Source organism: Pongo abelii, chromosome 9 (genome assembly GCF_028885655.2).
Source record: "Pongo abelii isolate AG06213 chromosome 9, NHGRI_mPonAbe1-v2.0_pri, whole genome shotgun sequence".
In the NCBI taxonomy this organism is placed as follows: Eukaryota; Metazoa; Chordata; class Mammalia; order Primates; family Hominidae; genus Pongo; species Pongo abelii.
Genome location: NC_071994.2, coordinates 26,571,598 through 26,597,827, shown reverse-complemented (window position 1 = coordinate 26,597,827; position 26,230 = coordinate 26,571,598). Strand labels below are relative to the sequence as shown.

Below are 26,230 nucleotides of genomic sequence, written 5' to 3'. Positions count from 1 at the left end.
CTTCTGGTGGGTTCCTGGTCTCACTGGCTCAGGAGTGAAGCTGCAGACCTTTGTGGTGAGTGTTACAGCTCTTAAAGCGGCACGTCTGGAGTTGCTCATTCCTCCTGGTGGGCTCGTGGTCTCGCTGGCTTCAGGAGTGAAGCTGCAGACCTTTGCGATGAGTGTTACAGCTCATAAAAGCAGCGTAGACCCAAAGAGTGAGCAGTAGCAAGATTTATTGCAAAGAGTGAAAGAACAAAGCTTACACAGTATGGAAGGGGACCTGAGCTGGTTTGCCTAGTGCTGGCTGCTGGGGGGGGGGGGGGGGGGGGGTGGCAGCCTGCTTTTATTCTCTTATGTGGCCCCACCCACATCCTGCTGATTGGTAGAGCCAAGTGACCTGTTTTGACAGGGTGCTGATTGGTGCGTTTACAATCCCTGAGCTAGACACAAAGGTTCTCCACATCCCCAACAGATTAGTTAGATACAGAGTATTGACACAAAGGTTCTCCAAGGCCCCACCAGAAAAGCTAGATTGCTGATTGGTGTATTTACAATCCCTGAGCTAGACACAGGGTGCTCCAAGGCCCCACCAGAGCAGCTAGATACAGAGTGTCCATTGGTGCACTCACAAACCCTGAGCTAGACACAGAGTGCTGATTGGTGTGTTTACAAACCTTGAGCTAGATACAGAGTGCTGATTGGTGTGTTTACTATCCCTGAGCTAGACATAAAGGTTCTCCAAGGCCCCACCAGAGCAGCTAGATACAGAGTGTGGATTGGTGCGCTCACAAACCCTGAGCTAGACACAGGGTGCTGATTGGTGTGTTTACAAACCTTGAGCTAGCTACAGAGTGCCGATTGGTGTGAGCTAGACATAAAGACTCTCCACCTACCCACCAGACTCAGGAGCCCAGCTAGCTTCACCCAGTGGATCCTGCCCGGGGGCTACAGGTGGAGCTGCCTGCCAGTCCTGCGCCATGCGCCCGCACTCTTCAGTCCTTGGGCGGTCCATGGGATTGGGCGCCGTGAAGCAGGGGGCGGCATTCGTCGGGGAGGCTCGGGCTGCAAAAGAACCCACGGAGGCGGGGGAAGGCTCAGGCATGGCGGGCTGCAGTCCCCAGGCCTACCCCGCGGGAAGGCAGCTAAGGCCCGGTGAGAAATTGAGCGCAGCGCCGGTGGACTGGCACTGCTGGGGGACCCAGTACACCCTCTGCAGCCGTTGGCCCGGGTGCTAAGCCCCTCACTGCCCGGGGCGCCAGGGCCGGCCGGCTGCTCGGAGTGCGGGGCCCGCCAAGCGCACGCCCCCCCGGAACTCCAGCCTGCCGGCAAGCACCGCGCGCAGCCCGGGTTCCTGCTCGCGCCTCTCCCTCCACACCTTCCTGCAAGCTGAGGGAGCCGCCTCCAGCCTTGGCCAGCCCAGAAAGGGGCACCCACAGTGCAGCGGTGGGCTGAAGGGCTCCTCAAGTGCCGCCAAAGTGGGAGCGCAGGCAGAGGAGGCGCCCAGAGCGAGCGAGGGCTGTGAGGATTGCCAGCACGCTGTCACCTCTCAGTAGGTAGTATTTTTATCCCCACCGTAAAGAAACGGGGAGAGGCTGGGTATTCTTGTCCAGAAAGCTGTTAAGGCTGAATTTGAACTCCAGCAGTCTGGCTCACAAGGCCACAATTGTTACTTCCCCATAATACTATATCTCAAATTAAATAGAGATTGTAGGAGATAGTTGTAGCTATAAGAGAGACAGGTAAAGTTCCAAAACGATGCCAACTGATAGAGGCATTTTCACAAAGACTTTATAAGCACAACAACTCACAATAATTTAAATCACCCTTTTCTATATAAAGGAAGTTTGGCCCCTACCCCATCTGGTTCTCAAAAACCATATCTCAGATTTTAATATTTCAAATAAGCTGTGGCCAGATCCTCTCAGCTCCTAAAGCCAAATCTCAAAAATCCAAGAGATATATATATATGGATCAGATGTGATACAGATTAGTTCCTTGGGAAAGGAAAGAAAAAAGGAAAGCTATTATGTAAAACCCGCATGACCATTCCAACCACCTAACTTCAAGAGTTTGTGTATAGATTGGAAAGCTAGTAAATTCCTCAGTGGCTGTAGCCCCGTTTACTCAGCTGCAGCGTAGCCATGAACTTGGGAGTCTGTTAGGAAAGCTAAATCTCAAGCGTCATCCCAGACCCACAGGATTAGAATCTGCATTTCAACAAGATTCCCCCAGTGACTTGCAGCTTATTACAGTTTGAACAACACTGCATTAACCTATTGTCTCTCAAACTAGGTTATACATTGGAAGCATAGGGGGAGTTTAAAAAATATGGGCCAAGTTCCCAGAGATATTGATTTAATTGGTCTGGGGTGCACATGGAAAAAATCTTTCTAACGTTCTCCAGGTGATTCTAATATGCAACCAAGTTTGAGAACTGCCGCTCTCATCACTCTGAGTAATTCTTTAAGTGGCAGCACTCATTATTTTTATTCTCCTAATGCTATCCCTCCCCCTTCCCCCGCAGCCCACAACAGGCCCCGGTGTGTGATGTTCCCCTTCCTGTGTCCAAGTGTTCTCATTGTTCAATTCCCACCTATGAGCGAGAACATGCAGTGTTTGGTTTTCTCTCCTTGCGATAGTTTGCTGAGAATGATGGTTTCCAGCTCCATCCATGTTCCTACAAAGGACATGAACTCATCCTTTTTTGTGGCTGCCTAGTATTCCATGGTGTATATGTGCCACATTTTCTTAATCCAGTCTATCATTGATGGACATTTGGGTTGGTTCCAAGTCTTTGCTATTGTGAATAGTGCCGCAATAAACATACGTGTGCATGTGTCTTTATAGCAGCATGCTTTATAATCCTTTGGGTATATATCAGTAATGGGATGGCTGGGTCAAATAGTATTTTTAGTTCTAGATCCTTGAGGAATCGCCACACCGTCTTCCACAGTGGTTGAACTAGTTTACTGTTCTACCAATAGGGTAAAAGTGTTCTTATTTCTCCACATCCTCTCCAACACCTGTTGTTTCCTGACTTTTTAATGATCGCCATTCTAACTGGTGTGAGATGGTATCTCATTGTGGTTTTGATTTGCATTTCTCTGATGACCAGTGATGATGAGCATTTTTTCATGTGTCTGTTGGCTGCATAAATGTCTTCTTTTGAGAAGTGTCTGTTTACATCCTTCACCCACTTTTTGATGGGGTTATTTGTTTTTTTCTTGTAAATTTGTTTGAGTTCATTGTAGATTCTGGATATTAGCCCACTCTTTAGTCCGTCCACAAATATTTCGTCCTCTGCCTAACAGAAGTATTGCCAACCAAGCTGTAGTAGAGTTTTTCTTTTTCAAGGGTCATATTGATAAACATGATGCTGCTAATGTGACCCAAATTAATCAGAGCTTTCAGCAATGACTCATTTATCAGGACTCACAGATGCTTTCACATTTAGTGTTGACTTTCAGACGAAAGCAAATTATCCATTTCACATGCCTCACCATTTGTATGTCCAGTTTGTCTAGTACTGCTTGGACATGTAAAATTATCTATTCTATGCTCAGTAGTACCTATATTGATTTATTCTCATATGCTTTTAGAATTACATATTTTCATCTCTTTTCTATCTGCTAGAATCCTAAAGTTCATAGATTGACTCATTTATCTGTATATCTTCAGAGTCAAGCATAGCCTCTTTTCAATAAATGTTTGTTAAATAAGTTTGAAGATCTATCATTTTTTTTGTTTGTAGAAATCACCATCTGTATGTTAGTACCGTATTCTTTATGTGTGCTGAATTTGAATATACAAATTCAAAAGTACAAAAAGATGGGGATAGTTCCAAAATTCCAATAATTAAATATTTACTGAATATAGAACTACCTACAGAGTATCACTCTGGTCATGCTAGGCAGAATGTCAAGATAGATGAAGAGTCCTTTCATTGGTTTGTAATCTGGTAGAGAACACTGACACATGTAAACAAATAAACAAACCTCATATAATTTTGGTAATTATGAAGGCTGATGATAAACAGCTGAATCAAACCTTAAGTGAGTTTTGTGGAAAAGTAGATTCATTCAGTCTAGTGGCTATTAAGACTTTCCAAATTTTATTCTTTTTAAAAAAGAGATAGCAAATGTGTAATCTATTTGAACAATTACAATATACAAGATAGAATTATGGTATAGAAGTAACTTAAAATTATGATTTTATTTTTTTATCATGTAGCTTTAGGAATAAATCAGATATCCCAACTCAGTTTGCTCTGAGAATGCACCTTCAAACTTTCAAAGTTGGAAAAAGTTTTACTTTGTGACTCTTCCTACTCGTTGGGACTCATTGAGATTTTGCGGTAGATAGAATGGAAAATGCTTTTCAGCACCAACTCTACTATTCAGTGCTTTGAACACCACAATAAATAGAAAGGACAAGAATTGAAAGTCTTTTTCCCTCTTAGCTTTTTCTAAGTGCTGAACTGAATAGGTGTCAACTTTCTGTTGTAGCACTGGCAGTTCTTACTTTCAAAAGAACAATCAGAAGGAAACCCTTTCAGAAAATTGATCCGCTAAAGTTTGAAATGCTTAAAAATAAACTGTTAGGTCTGTCTGTTTTCCCCTACGTAACCTGCCAGCCTCACCTCTGGTTTTTTATTTTTCAAACCCAAACAGCCAGGTATTCTATTTCAGAAGGCTTCTATGCAGCTTCTTCTTTGTCAGGAGTATTGTAGATCCTGACCAAATATTTTATAAATTGTAGGAAGACCTGAATGGGGATAAAAGCCAACTAGTGCTGCCTGCTGCCCTGACACCTCTACCTGCAGAGTTCTAAAATTTAGGTTAGGGAAGAGTATTCCTTCTAAATTCATTTTGACAATTTCAGTCCTTACTATTTAGGAAAAAAAAATAATATCAAGTGTATGTAGAATTTTCTCTATTTCTTGTTCATCTAGTACCCCACATTTGAGCTTCTATTGTGGAATCTCAGCAGAAGTAGGTTCAAATAGTTTTCGTTTTTTGTTTTCCTTTTCCTAGAGCATGTTCTTCTCAAAGAATCTCTCTTCTATAGAAAGGTCCATAATCTCCTATAAATGGCTGTATGTGCCAGGAACTGCACTAGAAGCCACGTATTAAATTTAACATGTCAACAGTGATTATCCCCAAAAGTCCATTTTAACCTGCCCAGGAGGGATGATTGTGACTTTGCAACATTGCTCCTGATATTTATGCACTCCTCGAAGCACCTATAGGGAAATCAACCACTTTATTACAGGTTTTAAATAGGAAACACATTTCTGAATGGATCCTTCAACTCTTTCGTAGAAATAAGGCACACAAAAAAACTTAAAGTGTTAATAATTACTAATGTTACAGAATGGCAGAAATTTATAATCCAGGGTTAACTTGGGGGCTAATATTTTGTCTGTTTTTAGTTAATTAATTTTTAGATATCTAGTCTTGCTATGTCACACAGACTTGGAATTCAGTGGCATGATATTAGCTTACTACAGCCTCAAATTCCTGGGCTCAAGTGATCCTCTTGCAGGGTCATGCTTTCTTGCCCAGGCTGGTCTCAAACTCTTGGCTTCAAGGGATCTTCTCGCCTCAGCCTCCCAAAATGCTGCGATTACAGGCAGAAGCCACCACTCCTGGCTGTTTTTAATACGTGGTCCTTTTCATAAAAGATGGTAAAAGCCATCTTTTCTATAATTTGAGATTGGGAAGGATGAGCAAGTCCAACTTGACAAATTCAGATTTCATTTATCATCCTGAACTGGACAATGATCTTGCCTTGGGACTGGGTTGGAGCAGTCCTTCTCCATCACAGTCCCAGTGTTCTGCTGCAATGAAAGGCTAGCTAGTTGCATCCCTAGACTGTATTGGAGCATATTCTCTACCCTCCTTGGTTACCTCCCCTGGTTATTTATGCAGCTTCTTATCTCCTTCACTAAATTTCATATTTCCTAAATGACAGACCATGACTCACTCAATCATCTCTGTATCTCTGACACTGCCTAACATTGATGTTTTCCCTTTGATAGCTGCTTAGTAAATGTTGGTTAAATATATGAAAGCCAAGAATGCTATGGATAGGAAAATCAACCCTGCAATTTTCTCTGACATCACTTCCCTCCTTCTATAAACAGAACTGACTGCCAAAAACCTAAGTCTTCTGCCTAGTTTTTTGAGATTCTTGATATTTGACTCTTCTTTTTCTGCTAGACCCAAAGAATTACCAAATAACATTGACCCCATCTTTCTTCTTCCTTTCCTTTCCTTTCTCTTTCTTTCTCTTTCTCTCTCTCTCTCTTTCTTTCTCTTACTTTTCTTTCTCTCTCTTTCTTTTCTTTCTCTCTCTCTCTTTCTTTTTCTCTCTTTTTTTTTCTTCTCACATTTTTTATATGACTGCCATAACACAGACCTGTATGGAGTTAGAGTCAGAAACTTACTTAAATCCTGTATTTTGTTCTTGCATTTATAAAACAGAATCATTGTGAGAAAATGCTTTATTCTCTGCACCCCACCCCAACTACAAAAATAAAGGGGTGTGATCATTAAAACAAGGGATAACCATGATTTTTCATGGGATTTTATGATTGGCTTCTGGAATATAGTAATCTTCTTAAACATAGTGTTTTTTCAGCCTCTATTCAAAAACTCCTGTTAGCTGAAGTTTTCAAAGCTGTGGCTCTGCTGCCTTGTGGGTCTGAGGACATTTCCTCTTACTGTGATTTATACTTTTTGATTGTGGGTGTACCTTATATTGCTTTTTATCTGCAGAGATACTTTAAAAGCTCAGATTGTAGGTTCTTCTCTGTTTCCAACAGAGATAATAACAACTAGGACCACTTTTTATAATAATTTCCTGGCTTGGGAGTTTCCCTAGAGCAAGCCCTGTGTTCACAGGGGAAGTTCTTTCTCTCTCTCTCTCTTGCTCGCTCACTCGATCACTTGCTTGCTCTTGCTGGTTAGATTTATTCCCATTCATCCCTTCAAGGATGTCTGTGTCTCAGACCCACATTCTAAATGTATAGTCCAAGGCCTAATCTGCAGACCTCACACATTCTGGCTTTCTCTGTCTCCCATAGGGTGGTACAAAGGACAGTTTATATTTTCCCTCTCATATTTTATTGACTGTTTTTGCTTTTGTGCATGTTTTTACATGCTTATGAGTTAAGGCATACATTTAAACTGATAGTTACATTTTACACATTTGTTGCTTTTATTTTAGTTTAGTTTTTAGCGTACAGATTTCTAGGTTGTAAATCTAACCTTTCAATAGCTTCTTAAGTTATGTGCTGACTCAGAGGAAATCAGGCATATTATAGTTCCTTAGGATAGAATATCTGGCATATACCATGGTCAACATATTATCTGAAAATATCATCTTAATCTCCTTTAAGACCTCCAGGATAAAATAAAAACTTGCAGGCCAGTCATGCATTACTCTCTATAAATCTTGTACCATTTTTTTTTTCCAGAAAAACTGAAAGTCCACATTTTGAGGTAAAATCTAATGATTCACAATGTTGATAACTAGTTTTAAAATTTTACAAGAAAAATACTGTGAAGGCTAGCACTGTAAAGGCCAAAGTAGACAATTTGCAGGCTCTGGTTTATAATGCCTTCTGTTTCATGAAACTCTTCTTTATGCCTTTGTTATATGCCAAACTATACACTCACCAAATCTGCACACTTTCTGAAAGCCACTGTATTATAATTCTTGTAATTATGTTTTGTAAATATAATATAATTACAAATCAGAGCCATGCACACAGACCCTCAGATGCCTTTTACTGAATTGAAAAACATTCTCACTGGTTTCTAATATTCACCGAGCCTGAATAAAGGGGGTTGTAGAGCATTTCCTGAAAAGGCAGCTGGATGGCAAACAAGGATAAAATTGAGTCCTTCATTTTTCTTAAGAAGAAAAATAATATAGAGTTTCTTACAGGAGTCCATGTTCATATTAGGCCAAAGTGATAGCAAGTATAAGCAAGGGAGAAAAGTCAAAGAATGAGTTAGAGATTTTAAGCCAGCTTATGGCCTTGGGTTTGATGACAAAGATATGACTCTCTCTTAAGTAATCTTAAAAGGAATCTTGTCAACAGTGATCTTTTGAGGACTACCATTTTTTTTGTATTAAAATACATGGGTGTATTACTATAGATGTGAGAAGATAAATTCCTGCAATCTTTTATTGATTTATAAGTCCTGTCTTCCATAACCATTTATCACTGACAGCTAAAGGAGGGTTTTCTGAGGAAACATTGCTGTCAGCATGTTTATATAGACGGTTGATAGAGAAAGAAAAGCCCCTGTAGCCTGCTAGCCTCAAGTTTATGCCTTTTCCTTAAGCAAACTTTGCCATACTGTCTTTCCTAAAAAATAGATTTTAAAAACATCTATAGTTCCACAAGAGGCTAAATTAGATGACCGATATTTAAACTTTCATAAAGTAACTATAGTTCTCTGTTGTGAACCAAAGGGCACCCACACTTATCCAGAAGAGAAGGGAATGAGATTTGAGGTTCTTTGATAATTACCTAGTCAGTATTTTCTGCATAAATACAGATGAGAGTAGATACTGGTTACACGAGGCTAAGGCATTTGGGATTTAAGAAGCAAAACTCCAAGGTAGTTGCTCTTCCCATGACCTCCTTCTCATTCTGGCCCACTGTCCTTTCCCTTCCTGCCACAGGCTTGAACATTACTGACAACACACAGTTTCTTCACAGATTCTTTGTACCTAGTTCATTGATTGCAGAGCTCCAAAGAAATGAAAAGCAATAGCCCCTCACATATATGTAAATTCAGGCAAAATATGGATTATTACTTTACAAACAATTAAGCTACAACAAAATACACTTGGCATTGTATATCTTCAGGGAATCACATTTCTTCATTACCAAATTAGGGATGTAGATTCTTTTGGTGGCAAAGAATCACCAAATAACACCACCAGAAGAAAATCTATTATTTAGTTACTTAGATATATTTGTTTTCACACTGAAATATGTATAAACTAGAATTTTAAGATATGATTTCCATGTATGCACATGTGTATGTCTTAAATTTGTATTTTAGTTTATTTGGATCACTTTCATTTTTTTCTTTTTCCATTCTTGTCCTTTCTTTCTATAAAGGGTTAATACATGGTCAAAATCTAAAAACAATCAAACATTTGTTAATTCACTCTCTAATCTCATCTAATAGCCTTTCCTTCCCAAACAACATATCTTCCATGTTCCCTTTAGTGACAGTCTCTGGATATTCTGTGTTCAGCAGTATTTCAAGCCATTTTCATTGCTTAGCATGCTCTGCCTTTATTTTCTTTTAATTTCCTTCTGGCTTTTAAGACCCAGCTCAAATAGCACCTTGTCTCTGAAGCCTCCCATCATTGCCCAAGCAAAAAACATCAATTTCTCTCCAATATTTTCACAGCACTCTACAAATCTAATTATTATAATAATAACCATACCATGTTTTAATTATGTATTTGAATATCTGCTCTTCCTTCCCCCAACAAGACTACTAGTTCTTTAAACACAGTGCTTGGCATGTATTCACTCAATAAATGTTTGTTAAAAGAGGATAGGAATTAATAACTGAATGAACCGATTAGAATAATAGAGAAAAAAGCAACTCTTCTTCCATTATTTTCAAGCATTTCTTTGTAATTTTATGAGAGTGGTTTTTTACGGAATATGTACTATAATTTATAAAAAACTAATACATTTTCAATGTTTAAAACATAAAAGTAAGGGGATTAAAAAAGCAGGAGATTGATAGCTGGAAGGGGAAGTATAGGTTAAGGGAACGCAGCTTGTGCAGTTCAGGCAAGATGTAAGTATATTTAGCCTACTCTTTCAGGAACGTTAGCAGCAGGAAGACCCCTCCATTGCTGTGTTAGATAAGTTAAAGCACATATTAAGTATAAACAAGGATATACAGAAAAAACAATAGTTCACCTTGCATTTTAACCTCCAAGAGCCATTTTTCATTGCCTGACAATAAAGGGAGAGATACCTTTCTGTAAATGGAACTTTAGAGTTTCTATGTAGAGAGCCTTGGTCAACAAAATTATGTCAAAAATAATAATTCAGGGTTCACCTAGATGCTTGCTGGCTGAAGCTTTGCACTGGAAACTTTGTCAGTCATTAAAAAATAGAGCAACTTGTCATTACGTTCATCTGTACAGGCACATTGGAAAATGGCACATTACCAACCCTGATAGTTAATACACCTAGCGTGTTCTATACTAATAGCCCTCTTGAAATTTTCAACAAGTCAGAAATGTGACGGCAAATATATAAGAAAGCAATATGTGTGCATTTTATTTCTCCAAGTCTTCCTTCCTTCCTTCCTTTCTCTTTCTTTCTCTCTATATTTACTTATTGTCTATGCAGTATTCCAGTTAACAATAAACAAAATGCTTTTGGCATACTCCCTGTTCTAACAGAGATCACACATTGGTAGAGGAGATTATGGAAGACATGAATTCAAGGGTCATGATGCTGATGATATTAATGATAATAGCAATACCAAGTTCAGTGAATCTCTACCAGATACTATGCTAGGTACTTTATATTTTTACCACCTTCTATCTGTATTACTGTGGTCGAGCTATTTAACCTCTGAAAGACAGTTTCATCATGTAGAATATAGAGCCACATTGGGATCAATTTTACATGGTTGTGATAAAATTTAGCACAGTGCCTTATGCATAGATACACCATATGGATGTTGGATTTTATCATTAATATCATTGCCATTGATTTTCAATTTTGCAGATGAAAAAATTTGAATTACAGGAAGCTTAATTAATGTGTTCATGGTCACCCAACCTACAGAAATAAATAGTTGCAATGCATACTTGCTAAAATGGAGAAATAAGCCATAGTGATGGGCTAAGGAAGTGGCAAATATATACCACCAATCATCAGAATAGCAGAAATAGAACTAGATTCACATTCTCTCCAAATAATCTAATTTAGTTTTCATACACACAACTGGGGAGGATATTGTTAGCACCATTTTAAAGATGGAAAAAACAGAGATTTTGAAAGTCAGAGGCTTGACTGACACTGCAGTAAGTGGCTGGGTTGCAATTGTTAGACTCACAAGCCCAAGCTCTTTCTCGTATACTATGCAGCCTGCGCCAGAAAATGGCAATAGTTTGAATTCACACCTAGCCTTGGCAGTACTTGAGTTCGTTACAGATAGATAGTATTGAAATAATAGATTTTGTGCAGCCTTCGCTGGAAGTTGGCTTCCAGCCTTCACGTAGTGTTCTTAAAGTTGATTTTTTGCTAAATGTTGCTTTATTACAGTAATGCTATGTGTAGATTTAGTTTTTCTAAAATGCCTTTTCCTCAGGGCCGTATCAGCCAACAATAACAGCAGCTATATTCAGCTGAGAGCACCAGATAACTGATGTTATTTTGTCACTGGCACTTTTATGAGCTTCATTTGCTGAGGGAGAGCTGAAGAAAAAAAATTCCAAAACTTTTTTTTTCATTTCTTTCTAAAATCATGGCACTGAAAGGCTAAAGTACTAGAAGTGTTCTTGAAGCCAAATTCTGGGTGGAGAAACATAATTATTTTAATGACTCCTATTGCTAAGTGAATCCAGCATGGTACGCAAGGCTTATAAGCAGTGAGTTCAGAGCCTCTCTAGCTCCCTGAGCAAATATATCAGAGCTGGGAAATGACCTGTTTCATTTTACCACCACCTGGTGCCTGGTACCCGGTACCCTAAATTTTTTATCCTGCCTTTAATGCTACCTAAATGAACATTTCCAATATTATAAACCTCAGGGTACCTTTTTTAAAAAGATGAAACAAACCATGGCCTGAAATCCTTATTGCTTTTGCTTTTCCAAGTTAGAACTCTACCTGAATAACACAATGAACTTAAACGCCCTATAGGACATAGAATGCTGTTGAGTAGTAGGCTGTTTAATGCAATCTTTACAGGTATGTTGGGTGCTCTCACCTACTGAGATACGAAGAGGGAATATTATCTAAATCAGAATTTGACTTCCTAGAGAGTATCATCTTTACACATTTCACAAAGACCAGAGAATATATGAAACATAAGATAACATTCAGCAAACATTTATTGAGCATCTACTACATGCCAGACACTGTTCTAGTGACTGGAGAGAGCTCTGAACAAAATGGACCAATGCTCTATTCCCGTAAGGCTTTTAATCTACCAGAATGAGTCAGGCAATAAACACGGAGAATCAGTGAAATGAATAGTATGCCAAAGATTAGTAAATGCTATTGGCTGGATCAAAGCAGTAAAGAAGGAAAGTGTGCATATGTAGGTTGGGAAATAGAGGTGTGTTTTTAAATGGAGTGGCCAGAAAAAAAATCACTGAAGAAAATAAAAATCGGAAAGAAGTGAGGGAATCATGTAGCATTTCGGGGACTGTTGAGGTTGAATTGTGCTTTCCCAAAAAATGTATGTTGGTGTCCTGACACCCAGCAACTCTGCATGTGACTTTATTTGGAGAGAGCAACTTTACTGAGAAAATCAAGTTAAAATGAAGCCCTTTAGGGTAGGCTCTAATTCAATATGGCTGATGTCCTTACAAAAAAGCAGAAATTAGAACACAGAGACAGATCACACATAGAGGGAAGATGAGGAAAAATACAGGGATAAGATGGCTATCAGTAAGCCAAGCAAGTAAGCCTGGAAGAGATCCTTCCTGCACAGCTCCCAGAAGGAACCAACCATGGTGACACCTTGATTATTTCAAACTTCTGGCCTCCAGAACTGCCAGACAAGAAATTTCTCTTATTTAAGCCAGCCAGTTTGTGATGCTCTGTTATGGCAGCCCTAGGAAGTGGTTACAGGCACAAAAAGACAGTAAGTAGAAAGACCCATGCTTGACATGCTCTAGGAAGAACGAGGGGGCCATGATTGGCAGTGAAGAGAGTACGAATGGCAGCTTAATTTATTATGATGCTTCATGGTTAACAAAATATTCCTATTAAGTTCTCATTTGCATTTTACAACAACCCTATGTAATAAATGAGAAAAATGTGAGTAGGCTGCATGTATGTGTTAGTGCATGTACTCCCTGTACCCACCCACCTGCAAAGAGCTGAATCTCAGAGTTCAATTCTCTTCACAAAATCACAAAGCTAACAATTGACAGAAAGGATTTCTGGAACCAACTTCTGACTCCATATATTCAAAGAGAATATATGTTCTCTTTGAATTCCTATATTCTTTACTACTCTCGTTAAAGCATTAAGGTTCATATTAAAATCCAAATGTGTTACCTGATTTTCAAACTTACATTAAAATATCTATGGCTAAATGGCTAAAACAGGAATTCAAAAGCTAAGAAGTATATTGCATGTACGTTGAGTGAACATCTATTTATTAAATTATGTTTGTCCTAATCAAAGAAGATGTTTCCTTCCTTTATAACCTATCATTAGACAAGATATGTAGCTTATGATACAATCAGGCTAAGACACTGGTTAACTGGTTAACTGGGCCTGAAACAACACTCTGAGAACGTCCTCACTATTCTCATGTCAACTGCAATGTCATCTTGACTAGATTTAAGACAACCAGGAGCACAGACAGAGTGAACACTTACCTCTTCCCCTCCAATACACAGATACAGAGAATAGGTCCTATAATAAATTTGTTGCATTATATTCAAAAAGAAAGAGCGATGCCATTTAATCTGGAAGTTGAACTACAGAGCCTAAATCAGATGCTTACACAGAGTTTAGGAACAGATTGATGTTCAGGTATAAACGTACAAAAAATAACTTAGCAGTCTGGAAGCAGAGTTAATCAATGATTAATCAACCATGTCTAAGAAATAAGAAGGCTGTATGCTCAATTCTGAGAGAATTATTGACAAGAATGCTTGTCAATGTATTTATATCATAATCTCTACTTTGTAACCAGTAGTGTAGGAAAGTTTAATGACTGTGGAGATGGCTTCGACTAGTAAATTAAATACCATGGGTAAAGTAAATATCAGAAGAAAAAAAGTGAAAATACATACAGAGAAAGGGATCGGATAAAGCATTTAAATGGTGTCGAATCTATTGCATTGTGCAATTGTAGGCTATAATTTCATTAGGTGATACATGGATGCTAATAATACTGTAGCAAATCATATCAGAGCATAAACTCATTAATGTTGAAATATGTATTATATGAAAATGTTAACTGACAAAATTAAACAGAGATGCTATTTTATAATAACAATGGAATGGCCATGTTTTATATCTAATTATCATCTTCACCTCATGTCTCCCTAAGACACCTAGAACTATAATTTAATAATAATGACATGCCTGTAAAACTAATAGGTTACAGATATCAAGCGACCTGATGTGGAAATTATACAGTGAGAGGTCAACATGCATATTCACTCTCAATTAGTTAATATGCATTGTTAAATAATATTAATCAGTAATTTAATAATGATACTGAGGCATATTTTTAATGTGTATCCCTTGATTCCATGTCTGCCTCTCCCTTAAAAGCTATCCTTTTCACTCCTTTGATTTGGAGGTTTACCAAGCTTTTACCTCAAATGTGTCCTGCCCCAGAACATTTTATCATCTTTGTTGAGGATGCAGAGATCAACTCTGATGTAACTAAAAATCATATTTCTTTACTTTAACTTCAGTTTCTTAAAGATCTTTCCTAAGAAAAGAAAACAAAAAGCGTATGCATTGCAAACATATTTTAACAGAGGACTCTTTAATGGCCTGACAGCCTCCAGACTAATTGACAGTCTTATTTGCGTATGTGGAAAAGCAGGAAGTGCAGAGAGACAGATGGGTGAATATTAATTGATGTTCATAAATCTGAAAAATGCCTTTTGAATTCTTCAATCCAGCTTCTCAAACAGCAAGTGTTATTTATAGTATATTACGACCCAGTGGTGACACACAGAATGGTATTCAGGCAGAGGCTCATTGGTGTTGCCCTTCATTTATCAGCAAAAGGACCACCATGGGTTTATTCATAAACACAGGTCATAGCTGAGGGAACCTCTAAATTTTGGGTGAAAAAAAAAAAAGACCTAATAGAAGCCTAACCTGCTTCTGATTGAAGTTGGGAAAAATCTGCTCAATGGATATTTGTTTACAAAGAGGTGTATCACTCCCATGTTGTAGAGTATTGGTTGATAAATTCCATCAATTATGTTTTTCTCAAGAAAGTAAGAAGAAATAAGCCTTCACTTCTGCCCTGGCTTCTGAATGGTCAGTCAACTCCCATGCAGGGGAAGATTAAAGAGATCCTAACACCTCTTCCCAGTCAGGTTTTCTTCCCCTTCAATCTATCTCAGCCTTTGAATCCCTATATTCATTTCTACCCTTGTTAAAGCATTAAGGTTCATATTAAAATCCAAATGTGTTATCTGATTTTAGAACTTGAATTACAAGATCTATGGTTAAATGGCTAAAACAAGAATTCAGCAGTCAAGAGATATACATACAAGATAAGATTCTGTCACAATTTTGAATTTGAGTTAGATATTTTACTCCTAACATTTCATTTGCTCATTTGTAAAATGAGGTGGTTGCATGAGATCATTTCAAGGAATTTTTCCTGTTCCAATATTTCATGACTTTAAGTACTATTAAACTCCTTTTATGTCTCTAAGGAGAATAGAAAAAGTCATATTTAATGACCACCTGCTATATGCCAGACATTCTATTCAAGGAGTTTTACATGAGTTAATTGATTTCGGGTGGTCCCTACCTGGGACGCCATTTTCCTAGATATCCACAAGGCTAATTCCCATTCCACTTTTCTGTCTTTTTTCACAGGTAAGTTTTCTCCCCTGTACTCCGTATTTCTAATCTGCCTCCACCCCACTACTTTTCCATATGGCTTCTCACATAGTAAATTACCATGTAATTACTATGGTAATTAATTTACTATTTTTTTACTGTTCATTATCTCACTTCATCTGGTAGAATATAAGTTCCACAAATTGTAGGTCTTGTATTGTTAACTAATCAACCCTCAGAGATTTTGAGAGTATTCAACTCAGAGAAGAAGTTTCTGATGGTTCATCATATGTGTCAACTTAGACCGTGGTATCCAGATATTTGGTGAAACACACTGGTCTAAATGTTGTTGTGCAGATATTTTTAAAGATGAGATTAACATTTAAGTTAGTAGACTTTGAGTAGAGCAGTTTATTCTCCACAATATGAGTGATCCTCATCCAATTCATTGACATTCTTAAGATAAAAAAGACTGACCTCTTTCCAGGCAGAAGTAATTCTACCAGCAGACTGCCTTTTGACTTGAGCTGCAACATCAGCTTGTCCCTGGGTCTCCAGCCTGCAGGCCTACCTTGCATATTTTGGACTTCTCAGTCCCCACAAACATATAAGTCAATTTCTTAAAATGACTATCTCTCTTTCTATACGTCCCATTGGTTCTATTTTTCTGGAGAATCCTGACTAATACAGGGCTCAAACATACATTTGTTGAATGTATGAATACATCATTAAAGCGGTCTTTTTGAGGGAGATGAAATAGAGAGGTTAAGGAACTGGCTTAAGGCCACACAGCCAGCCAACTGAGTGGGAATTTGAACCCAGTTGTTTTATACGCCCAAGTCCAAGCTGTCTCCTCAACATCATGCAGACTTCAAAGCCCAATGGAAGCAGAGCCTCTAATAAATAAGTCTTTGATGGAATCCTGAGTGGTGAAAATCTCTGTATTTAAGGAACCCCCCACAATGTAGGGAACTCTTTCAGAACCCTACTCAGTGATGAGGTCCATGAGGGCACTGGATGTCCAGTAGACACGAGGGCTTAGAGGAAACAAACATAAGGCCAACTTCACTGATATGTTCACAGCTGCCAGAAAGAGCAACATTTGTTTATCACAGAACATCCTGCTTGGTAAAAGGTGGCTGTTTTCATGTTTTAAACCTATAATCCTAAATAATGGGTTTTCTAATTATGAAGACATGTCCAAACTTATGCTGATTTTAATGTGAAAACAGCAGCTTAGATAATATATACCCTTTTTCATTCTTCAAAATATTAATCTATAACACCCATAATTAAAGATTAAATGGCTCATCTAAGTCCTGATGTGCCAGCCAACAAAGCTCCTGAGATGTAATAATCGTCTTAGTCTTGAAAAATAGAGATCAAATATGATGGCAGATTTTGAAAATGAAAACTTGTTATGCATATACCTGCATGTAAAAAGGTGGATCAGGCCGGGTGCGGTAGCTCATGTATGTAATCCCAGCACTTTGGGAGGCTGAGGCAGGCAGATCACCTGAGGTCAGCAGTTCAAAACCAGCCTGGCCTACATGGCAAAACCCTGTCTCTACTAAAAATACAAAAAATTAGCCCGGCATATTGACAGGCACCAGCTACTCAGGAGGCTGAGGCAGGAGAATTGCTTGAACCCAGGAGACAGAGGTGGCAGTGAGCCGATATCGCGCCACTGCACTCCAGCCTGGGTGACAGAGTGAGACTCTGTCTAAAAAAACAAACAAACAAGTGGATCAGAAGCAACAAAATGTATGCATTGATAATTTTTATAGAACTAAATTAATATAGGAATACTGTATATTCAAATGTTATTTTATAAAACCTCATATCCAGGAGAATTTAAAATAGCTATCTAGATTATTGAGATAACATAATTTTTTATTGAAACTCTGACAGCATCATTTTCTCTATTGTCACTATCATAGAAACTATATTAGCGTAAAACTCTAAGTAAGCATGATGTTTCTATTCTATCAAAGGGAATTCTGTGCAATACCACTGGGAATGGTAATATCAGTTATTTTTGGACTTCTTAATGATAGCCATTCTGACTAGTGTGAGATGGTATGTCACAGAGCTTTAGATTTGCATTTATCTGATGATTAGTGATGCTGAGAAGTTTGTCATGTTTCTTGACTGCTTGTACACCTTCTTGTATATATTCTTTTAAGTATCCGTTTATGTCCTTTGCTCACTTTTAAATAGGGTTATGTGTTTTATTGTTTGTTCTTGTTGATTTGCTTAAGTTCCTTGTAGATTCTAGATATTTGTCATTTGTTGGATGCATAGTTTACAAATAGTTTCTTGCATTCTGTAGGTTGCCTGTGTGCTCTGTTGATAGTTTCTTTTTTGTGTGTGTGCAGAAGCTCTTTAGTTTAATTAGGTCCCAATTGTCAATTTTTGGTTTTGTTCCATTTGCTTTTGAGGACTTAGTCATAAATTCTTTGCTGATGTTCTGAAGAGTATTATGTAGGTTTTCCTCTAGGATTTGTATAGCTTGAGGTCCTACATTTAAGCCTTTAATCCATCTTGAGTTAATTTTTGTATATGGTAAGAAGTATGGGTCCAATTTCAATCTTTTGCGTATAGTTAGCCAGTTTTCCCAGCACCATCTCTTGAATAGAAGGTCCTTTCACCATGTTTATTTTTATCAACTTTGTTGAAGAGCAGTTGGTTGTAGATGTGTGACTTTATTTCTAGGTTCTCTATTGTGTTCTATAGATCTATGTGTCTACTTTTGTACCTGTACCATACTGTTTTAGTATGTATGCTAAAACTGTAGCATACTGTAGTCTTGTAGTGTAGTTTGAAATTGGGTAATATAATGCATTTAGCTTTTTTCTTTTTGCTTATAATTGCTTTAGCTATTTGGACTCTCTTTTGGTTCCCTATGAATTTTAGAATAGTTTTTTTTTCTAATTCTGTAAAAAATGATGTTTGTGATTTGATATAAATAGCATTGAATCTGTAGTTTTCTTTGAGCAGTATGGCCATGTTAACAATATTGATTCTTCCAATCCATGAGCATGAAATGTTATTCCATTTCTTTGTGTCATCTATGATTTCTTTCAGCTGTATTTTGTAGCTCTCCTTGTAAAAATATTTTACCTTCTTGATTAGATATATTCTTACTTTTTGTGTGTGGCTACTGTAAATGGGATTGCATTCTTGATTTGGCTATTTAATTGAATGTTACTGATGTATAGAAATGCTACTGATTTTATACATTGATTTTGTATCCTGAAACTACTGAAGTTGTTTATCAGGTCCAGGAGTTTTTTGGTGGAGTCTTTAGGATTTTTTAGATCTAGAGCTATATCATCAGCAAAGAGAGATCATTTTATTTCCTTTTCTATTTCATTGCCTTGTGTTAAAGGACAGACCGGTGTCCAGGCTGCCAGTGAATTAATGTTAGTGTTGGCATTGTTTTAAACTTGTTAATCTAATTCCATGTCAATGGTCCTGTCAAGATGTATATTTGGGGTAAAATCACTCTCTGAAATATTATTACTGATATCTTCAGAGTTTATGCCAATTCAAACAGATATTATTGTAATTCTTATTTTGGACCAAAAAACAGCAATAGGAGGAAAATCTATTTCCCCAATTTATATGAATATACCTTTTATGAACCTTTCTTGCTCTCACTCAGATGCAGACCCTCTGAGAAAGAATCAAAGAACCTTTAGCAAGTTCCCTGACAGTTCTCAAGAAAGAATTAGATGTATGTGTGTCCAACCTTTTGGCTTCCCTGGGCCACACTGGAAGAAGAAGAATTGTTTTGGACCACACATAAAATAAAATATACTAACACTAACGATAGCTGATGAGCTAAAGAAAAAAGGACCGTGTATATTTTTCGTGACATCCACCACCACAGATAAGCAAAAAGGCCCTAGAATTCAAAGGGTTAAAAATGGCTGAGTACTGTTCTACTAAAAATCAAGGAGAGCAACAGACAATATTTGATTGGGTCCTGGCAATAAAATGTAAATCTGCATGGTAAACAATAATTGGGAATCAAAATTTTAAAACCTTGATCATGAAATGCATTTATTTTCAATGTTCCTTATTTTATTTTCAATTTTTTAAAATTATTTCCGAACCAAGGATAATAAAATTCTCATTTTGACCCAATAGAAAAAATGAAATTATAGCCTCTTCTTTAGCTGTCTTTAGACTTTCCTCCAATTTCCCATCTAAAAATTGCAACCAACACACTGATTTATAATCTCCATAATAAGTAATTCTAATGTTTCCAAAGGAAACAATAAAACAGAGAATTACCAGTTAAAAGCAATTTCCTAGCCTGGCATATTTAAACCGTAGCAAGAAATAATGTTCTTTCACATAAGTAGTATATTTTGCCTTTCTGACACGTATATCCTATAGGGGTCTCTAATCAAAACATTTAATTTATAGAAAACAGATGGCTGTAGCTTTCCTACCAAGTTCTGTTTGTTACGATAAATCTGAAGCCAGAGATATTTCCCTCAGCAAGTCTGAAAAACTAAAGACAGAATGTAGAAAGAGAAAGAGTGAGCTATAGGAATAAATCCTGAGACACTATCATTCACTGGTCTAAAAAAGTCTGGTCCATAGCCTTAGAAAGATTATCTGTTGTTTGCCCCAAATGACATAAATCATGTGTGAAAGTAGGTCTTGTATATATCTCAATAGGCTCTGCAGTCCAATTGATCCTCTCATTTCTGTGTCTGCTACAGATTGTAAATCACTGGCTCTCCATGTAGCTGGGCTTTGTGGATGATCTACCAGGCAGTTCTGGCTCTCTCTGGGGCTGTATCACTCTGCCATAAAGAGTTGTCAATGTGACCACAGCCAAAGCAAAATTAGGATAAAATAATTCATACCAAGGAGGTGATATCCACTTCAACAGCTCAAATCAAAGGCTAATTACAAACTGCAAGAGATTAAAAATCAAAAGTTCTATAATAATACAAATGTGTGCAAGGCATGTTTCAGCTTAGAGAAAACTTTCATATAATAAGATTATCAAAAGTTGGAGCTTCAGAGTCAAATGGATCAGAGTTTGAAGCCCATTTCTGCCACATCTTATTATCTGTAAGTATAATTTAGGCATCATACATTACTAAGTTCTCCAATACTCAGGTTTTTTCCATCTGTAAAAACAGCAAGACCAATCAAAAAAAGTCAGGACCACGTGCTCTGAGACTTAGCTGATAAGATTTATATATAGCGCTGCTAGCACATATTAATATTGAAATAAAATGGTGGTTATTTTTCGTACCAATTCCATAACAAAAATAGTGCAATATAATGTCATTTTTTAAACATGAGAATCAATTGCATGAATATGAATTACACTCATGTCCAAGCAGAAGAATAAAGCAGAAAAGTGCAGTGGAACTAACGACCACTTTAGAAGTAGATCTGGTTATGAACCTTGGTTCCACAACTTATTTGATTGTCAGCAGGTCACTTGGTCTCTTCGAGTTCCTTGTATGAAAATTAGAAATAATGACAAAAATCTTGATGAGCTATAGGAAAGAGTTTGCATAATGTGTATTAAGCACACCAACACAATATCTGGCACCCAGTATTATTACATGCAAAAGTATCCTTGAACTGAAACAATTATCTTTATGATTAGAAAACAAGGCAGTTCTTAACAAAAGCAATAATTCTACCAGGTTACATTGTTATTACACTTTATCCATTCAAGCACCATCAATCTCAAACACTTTCTAAAACAGGGAGGGCAGGTGGTATGTCTATTCTCAAGATGAGGAAAGTGAGCTTCTCTGACATTTTTACACTGTCTATAGAGGCGTGTGTGTGTGTGTGTGTAAAATATAAATGTCATATTAATAGATAGTTATTTTTTAATGAAGTAGGAAAATTTCCAACAATGACTGATATTATTAAAGATGAATAAAGCAGAGAAGTGAATCCTATGAGCCTTCAATGCTGCTATTCTACTGCCACATATTTATGATTGAATCACTACTGTTTGATGAGCCATTTTATCCTAAGTGGCATTATTGAGGAGATTAATGAGCCGGGAGACCTGGTGAGTTAAATTAATGTTTTTAAGGTTAAAATTTATCCAGATTAATAAGAATTAAATCCACAGAGTATGCTAGGGCAACACCACAAAGATTAATCCTAACCCACTGTAAAAATAATTCACTTTGTATGCTTGAATTACTCATGAGAAGATCTCTGTCTTTGAAAACTAATGTAATTGTTTAGCACTGCAATTATTGTTCAGAAATACAAATACAAAGATTCAAACAGAACGGAATGCTAACTAAAAAGCATACAATTTATGAGTCAGAATTAAAATGAATACTGAATGATTAAAGATCATATCTGAGACAATAACAAGTTCTTAAAACATTCAAACATTTTAATTTACTATTTTGGAGACTACGTAATTGGGCTGATCCTATTTATCCTCTATCTGATCAGCATAGGGATACAGTTTTCAATCTGCACAGTAATTCTGAAAGTTTGTTGTTTCATTTAGACTTTATCTTGTTTTATGGCTACATTAGCAGTATCCACACATGGTTCTGAAAATATCCAGACCAAGCACCTTCAAGAATCTATTTTTTTTAATCCCAGAAGAAAAATGTTTTATGATGAAGAAGAATCAGCTGATTAAGGAAAACTTCTATTATCTACCCAACTATCTCTTTCTTTGCTCTCTCACTTTGATTAATTCCATCATTACCACATCACTCCTGCCCCTGTACTGTGTCTCCTTGATGTTCTAGTCTTGACCAATTGTGCTGTTTAGCAAAGATCTTTGCTTACTCTTAGCCTAAATGGACATGATTTTTTAAAAATTTTATATTAGGTTTGGGGGGTAAATGTGAAGGTTTTTTTACATGGGTGAACACGTGTCATGGGGGTTTGTTATACAGATTATTTTATCACCCAGGTATTAAGCCCAGTACCCAACAGTAATTTTTTTCTGCTCCTCTCCCTCCTCCCACCCTCCACCTCAAGTAGACCCCAGTGTCTGTTGTTTCCTTGTTTGTGTTCATAAGTTCTTATCATTTAGCTCTGACTTGTAAGTGAGAATATGCAGTATTTGGTTTTTGTTCCTGTGCTAGTTTGCTAAAGATAATAGTTTTCACCTCCCATCTATGTTCCTGCAAAACACATGATCTAATTCTTTTTTATGGCTACATAGTATTCCATGGTTTATATGTACCACATTTTCTTATCTAATCTCTTATTGATGGACATTTAGGTTGATTCAATTTGTTTGCTATTGTGAATAGTGCTGCAATGAAAATTCGCTTGCATGTGTCTTTTTTTTTTTTTTTCTGAGATGGGGTCTCACTCTGCCACCCATGTTGGAGTGCAGTGTGCATCTCAGCTCACTGCAACCCCTGCCTCCCAGGCTCTAGTAATCCTCCCATCCCCAGTCTCCTGAGTAGCTGGGACCAGAGGAGTGTACCACCTCACCTGGCTAATTTTTTGTACTTTTGGTAGAGACTGGATTTTGCCATGTTGCCCAGGCTGGTGTCGAATTCCTGTACTCAGGTGATCAAGCTGCCTTGGCCTCCCAAAGTGCTGGGATTACAGGCTGGAGCCACTGTGCCTGGCCGTATGTGTCTTTATGGTAGAATGATTTATATTCCTCTGGGTATCTACCTAGTAATGGAATTGCTGGGTGGGATGGTAGTTCTGCTTTTAGCTCTTTGAGGAATCACCAAACGGCTTTCCACAATGGTTGAACTGATTTACACTAGAACCAACAGTGTGTAAGTGTTCCCTTTTCTCTGCAGCCTTGCCAGCCTTCATTGTTTTTGACTTTTCAATAGTTTTGACTTTTAAAAAACTCATTATTTTTGACTTTTAATGGTATGACTACCTCGTACCATTCTGACTGGTATGAGTGGTATCTCATTGAGGTTTTGATTTGCATTTCTCTAATGATCAGTGATATTAAGCTTTTTTTTCACATGCTTGTTGGCCACAAGATACAAATTTTTAAATGGATGGCAGAGAAAGAAAAAATAAATAAACACATGAAAATCATTAAACCATCTTACACTTATATTTGGTTTCCTTAAAGTTTATGGCTGCCTTAGTGAAGAAATTATCTCCTGAGTATCCTGATCTTCTTAGAGTAACAGCAAAGACTGAGTCACATCCCCAGTTAAGAGCCCATTTTATTTTAAGGTCTTTCTTCTAAAACCTATAGCCTGCCTGAAGAGTTATGTTCTGAGAATATTCTGGGTAACCTGTTCTTGGAATATTCTCATCGTTTAGGTGTCTATAAACACTTGCTTATAGAAGACAATTCTATTCTCAGAGCAATTATATACTAAATAATATTATAGTACAAACAAATACACAGAACAAACATCAGTCCTACAAGATTTGTACAAGATGCTGACATACAGCACCAGGCATTGATCTTCTCCCACTCGTCACAACCAAATGAAGACTTTGGTTCCAAATCTATTAAATATTCATTGACTTCTTAGAACACCATGCCAACAACGAATTAGGTAGATCCATTGACCTAACCAACCAATGATGTGTGTGCCTGTATTTTGTGTGTGTGTGTGTGTGTGTATCTGTATTCTAAGACCCAGTGAAAGTTGAATTTTCTTTTTTCCCATATTTTCCCACTTTATTTGCATGATTATATTTGATGTAGAAATGCAACTGGGAAACTTACTGATAACTACTTCCATTTGAAAAGAATAGCAGAAAAAAGATAAGAAGAGGAATTATTTTGAGAAAAGGAAAGGCAATTTGAAATTGAAAGAGCTGTGTTTGGGCTCTAGTTTTACCATTTATAATGTATGTAAGTATATGTGACATCATTCATTCTGAAAGTTCAGAGATGATCGTTCTAGTCTGATCTAACTTCTGTCAATCAGATGGTCTGTTTTGGAAGTGGTGAAGGAGTAAGAGCTTTCAAGTCACAGATAATCTGCATTTATACACAATATAACCTTGAACAAGCCACATAATCCTCTGAGCCTCAGTTACCTTATTGGTTAAATGACAGAAATGAAACAAACCATTTCAGAGAGTTAATTTAAGGATAAAAAGAGATTCAATATATAAAATTACATTTGAGAAATAAGAGATCAATAAATATCCTTTGTTTTCCCTCCTTCTTTTCTCAATGTAACACATTAATGTAGTTTGACAGTTTTATCTTCATGAGGACTTACCATCACAAAAACTGATATTGGTCAAACTTAGGAAAATAAGGAAAATAATGTGTCATCCTTCTGCGTTCCCCAGGTTGCTCAGCACAATGCTAATCACATAGCAGATGCATAAAGGGGGAAGTTTACGAGTCTAAGTATCTCAGGACTCGAATTCAGGTCTAAAACCTGCTACCACTCCTGCCCGAGTCACCTTTAACAAATTACTTAATCTCTCTGATTATGAGTGGAATGAAGGGATTGGACTGCATAATCTCTAAGGTGTCTTCCAGCAATACTAGCTCATTATCTACTGTCTATATGCTCACTAGGGGATTATCTTTATTCTTTGTTCTGAGGATTACTTTTTTTTTTTTTTTTGAGACAGAGTCTCGCTCTGTCACCCAGGCTGGAGTGCAGTGGCATGATCTCTGCTCACTGCAAGCTCTGCCTCCCGGGTTCACACTATTCTCCTGCCTCAGCCTCCCAAGTAGCTAGGACTACAGGTGCCCGCCACCACACCCGGCTAATTTGTTGTATTTTTAGTAGAGACGGGGTTTCATCGTGTTAGCTAGGATGGTCTCTATCTCCTGACCTTGTGATCCACCTGCCTCAGCATCCCAAAGTGCTGGGATTACAGGCGTGAGCCACTGCACCCGGCCCATTGTTGTTTTAAAGTAGACTCCTAAAGGAGATTAGATAAACATTTCATTGTGTTGGTAACAAATTCACTCGTACAGAATTATTTAACAAATTATTGATTGAAACTAAATAGTTGTTTGGTGGCCATTAGTTGGAATTTTCTTCATATACTCTTTAATGGAGCTGAAATTGACAAATAGTTGTAATCTGTTACTCCATAATGGGGTGCATGAAGCAATTCTTTACAGGCTTGAGGCAGCAGACATGTTTACAACTAACATAGTTATTAGATATTATATTGAAACTATCCAATAAACTGAGAGAAAATATCACCCACACAGGTGGTCTAGACAACACCTATGGCTGATTTACATGTCTTCTGCCAGTGCTAGAAGTACAATGATTTCCAAACAGTGAAGATTTCAGTCTAAACACATAAAATATGTCAAACAAACCTTAACAATTAAACCTCAATGGGAATGTGTACCATGTTCCATAACAAATGTTAAAGCCCTAATTGGTAGGTTTATTTATTTGATTATCAACTTGAAGCAACTAGATTTCTTAAATGTTAACAAAATAAAAGGTATTTATAGTGTTTTTTCTTGCATTTATATTTTTTAAGGACACCAA

General features: G+C 37.4%; 1 long non-coding RNA gene across 3 annotated transcripts in view; it reads right to left on the bottom strand.

Annotated features, from left to right (window-relative positions):
• LOC129047440 (uncharacterized) overlaps positions 1 to 26,230 on the bottom strand; it is a 1,160,145-nt gene that overhangs the window by 234,533 nt on the left and 899,382 nt on the right. The window lies entirely within an intron of this gene.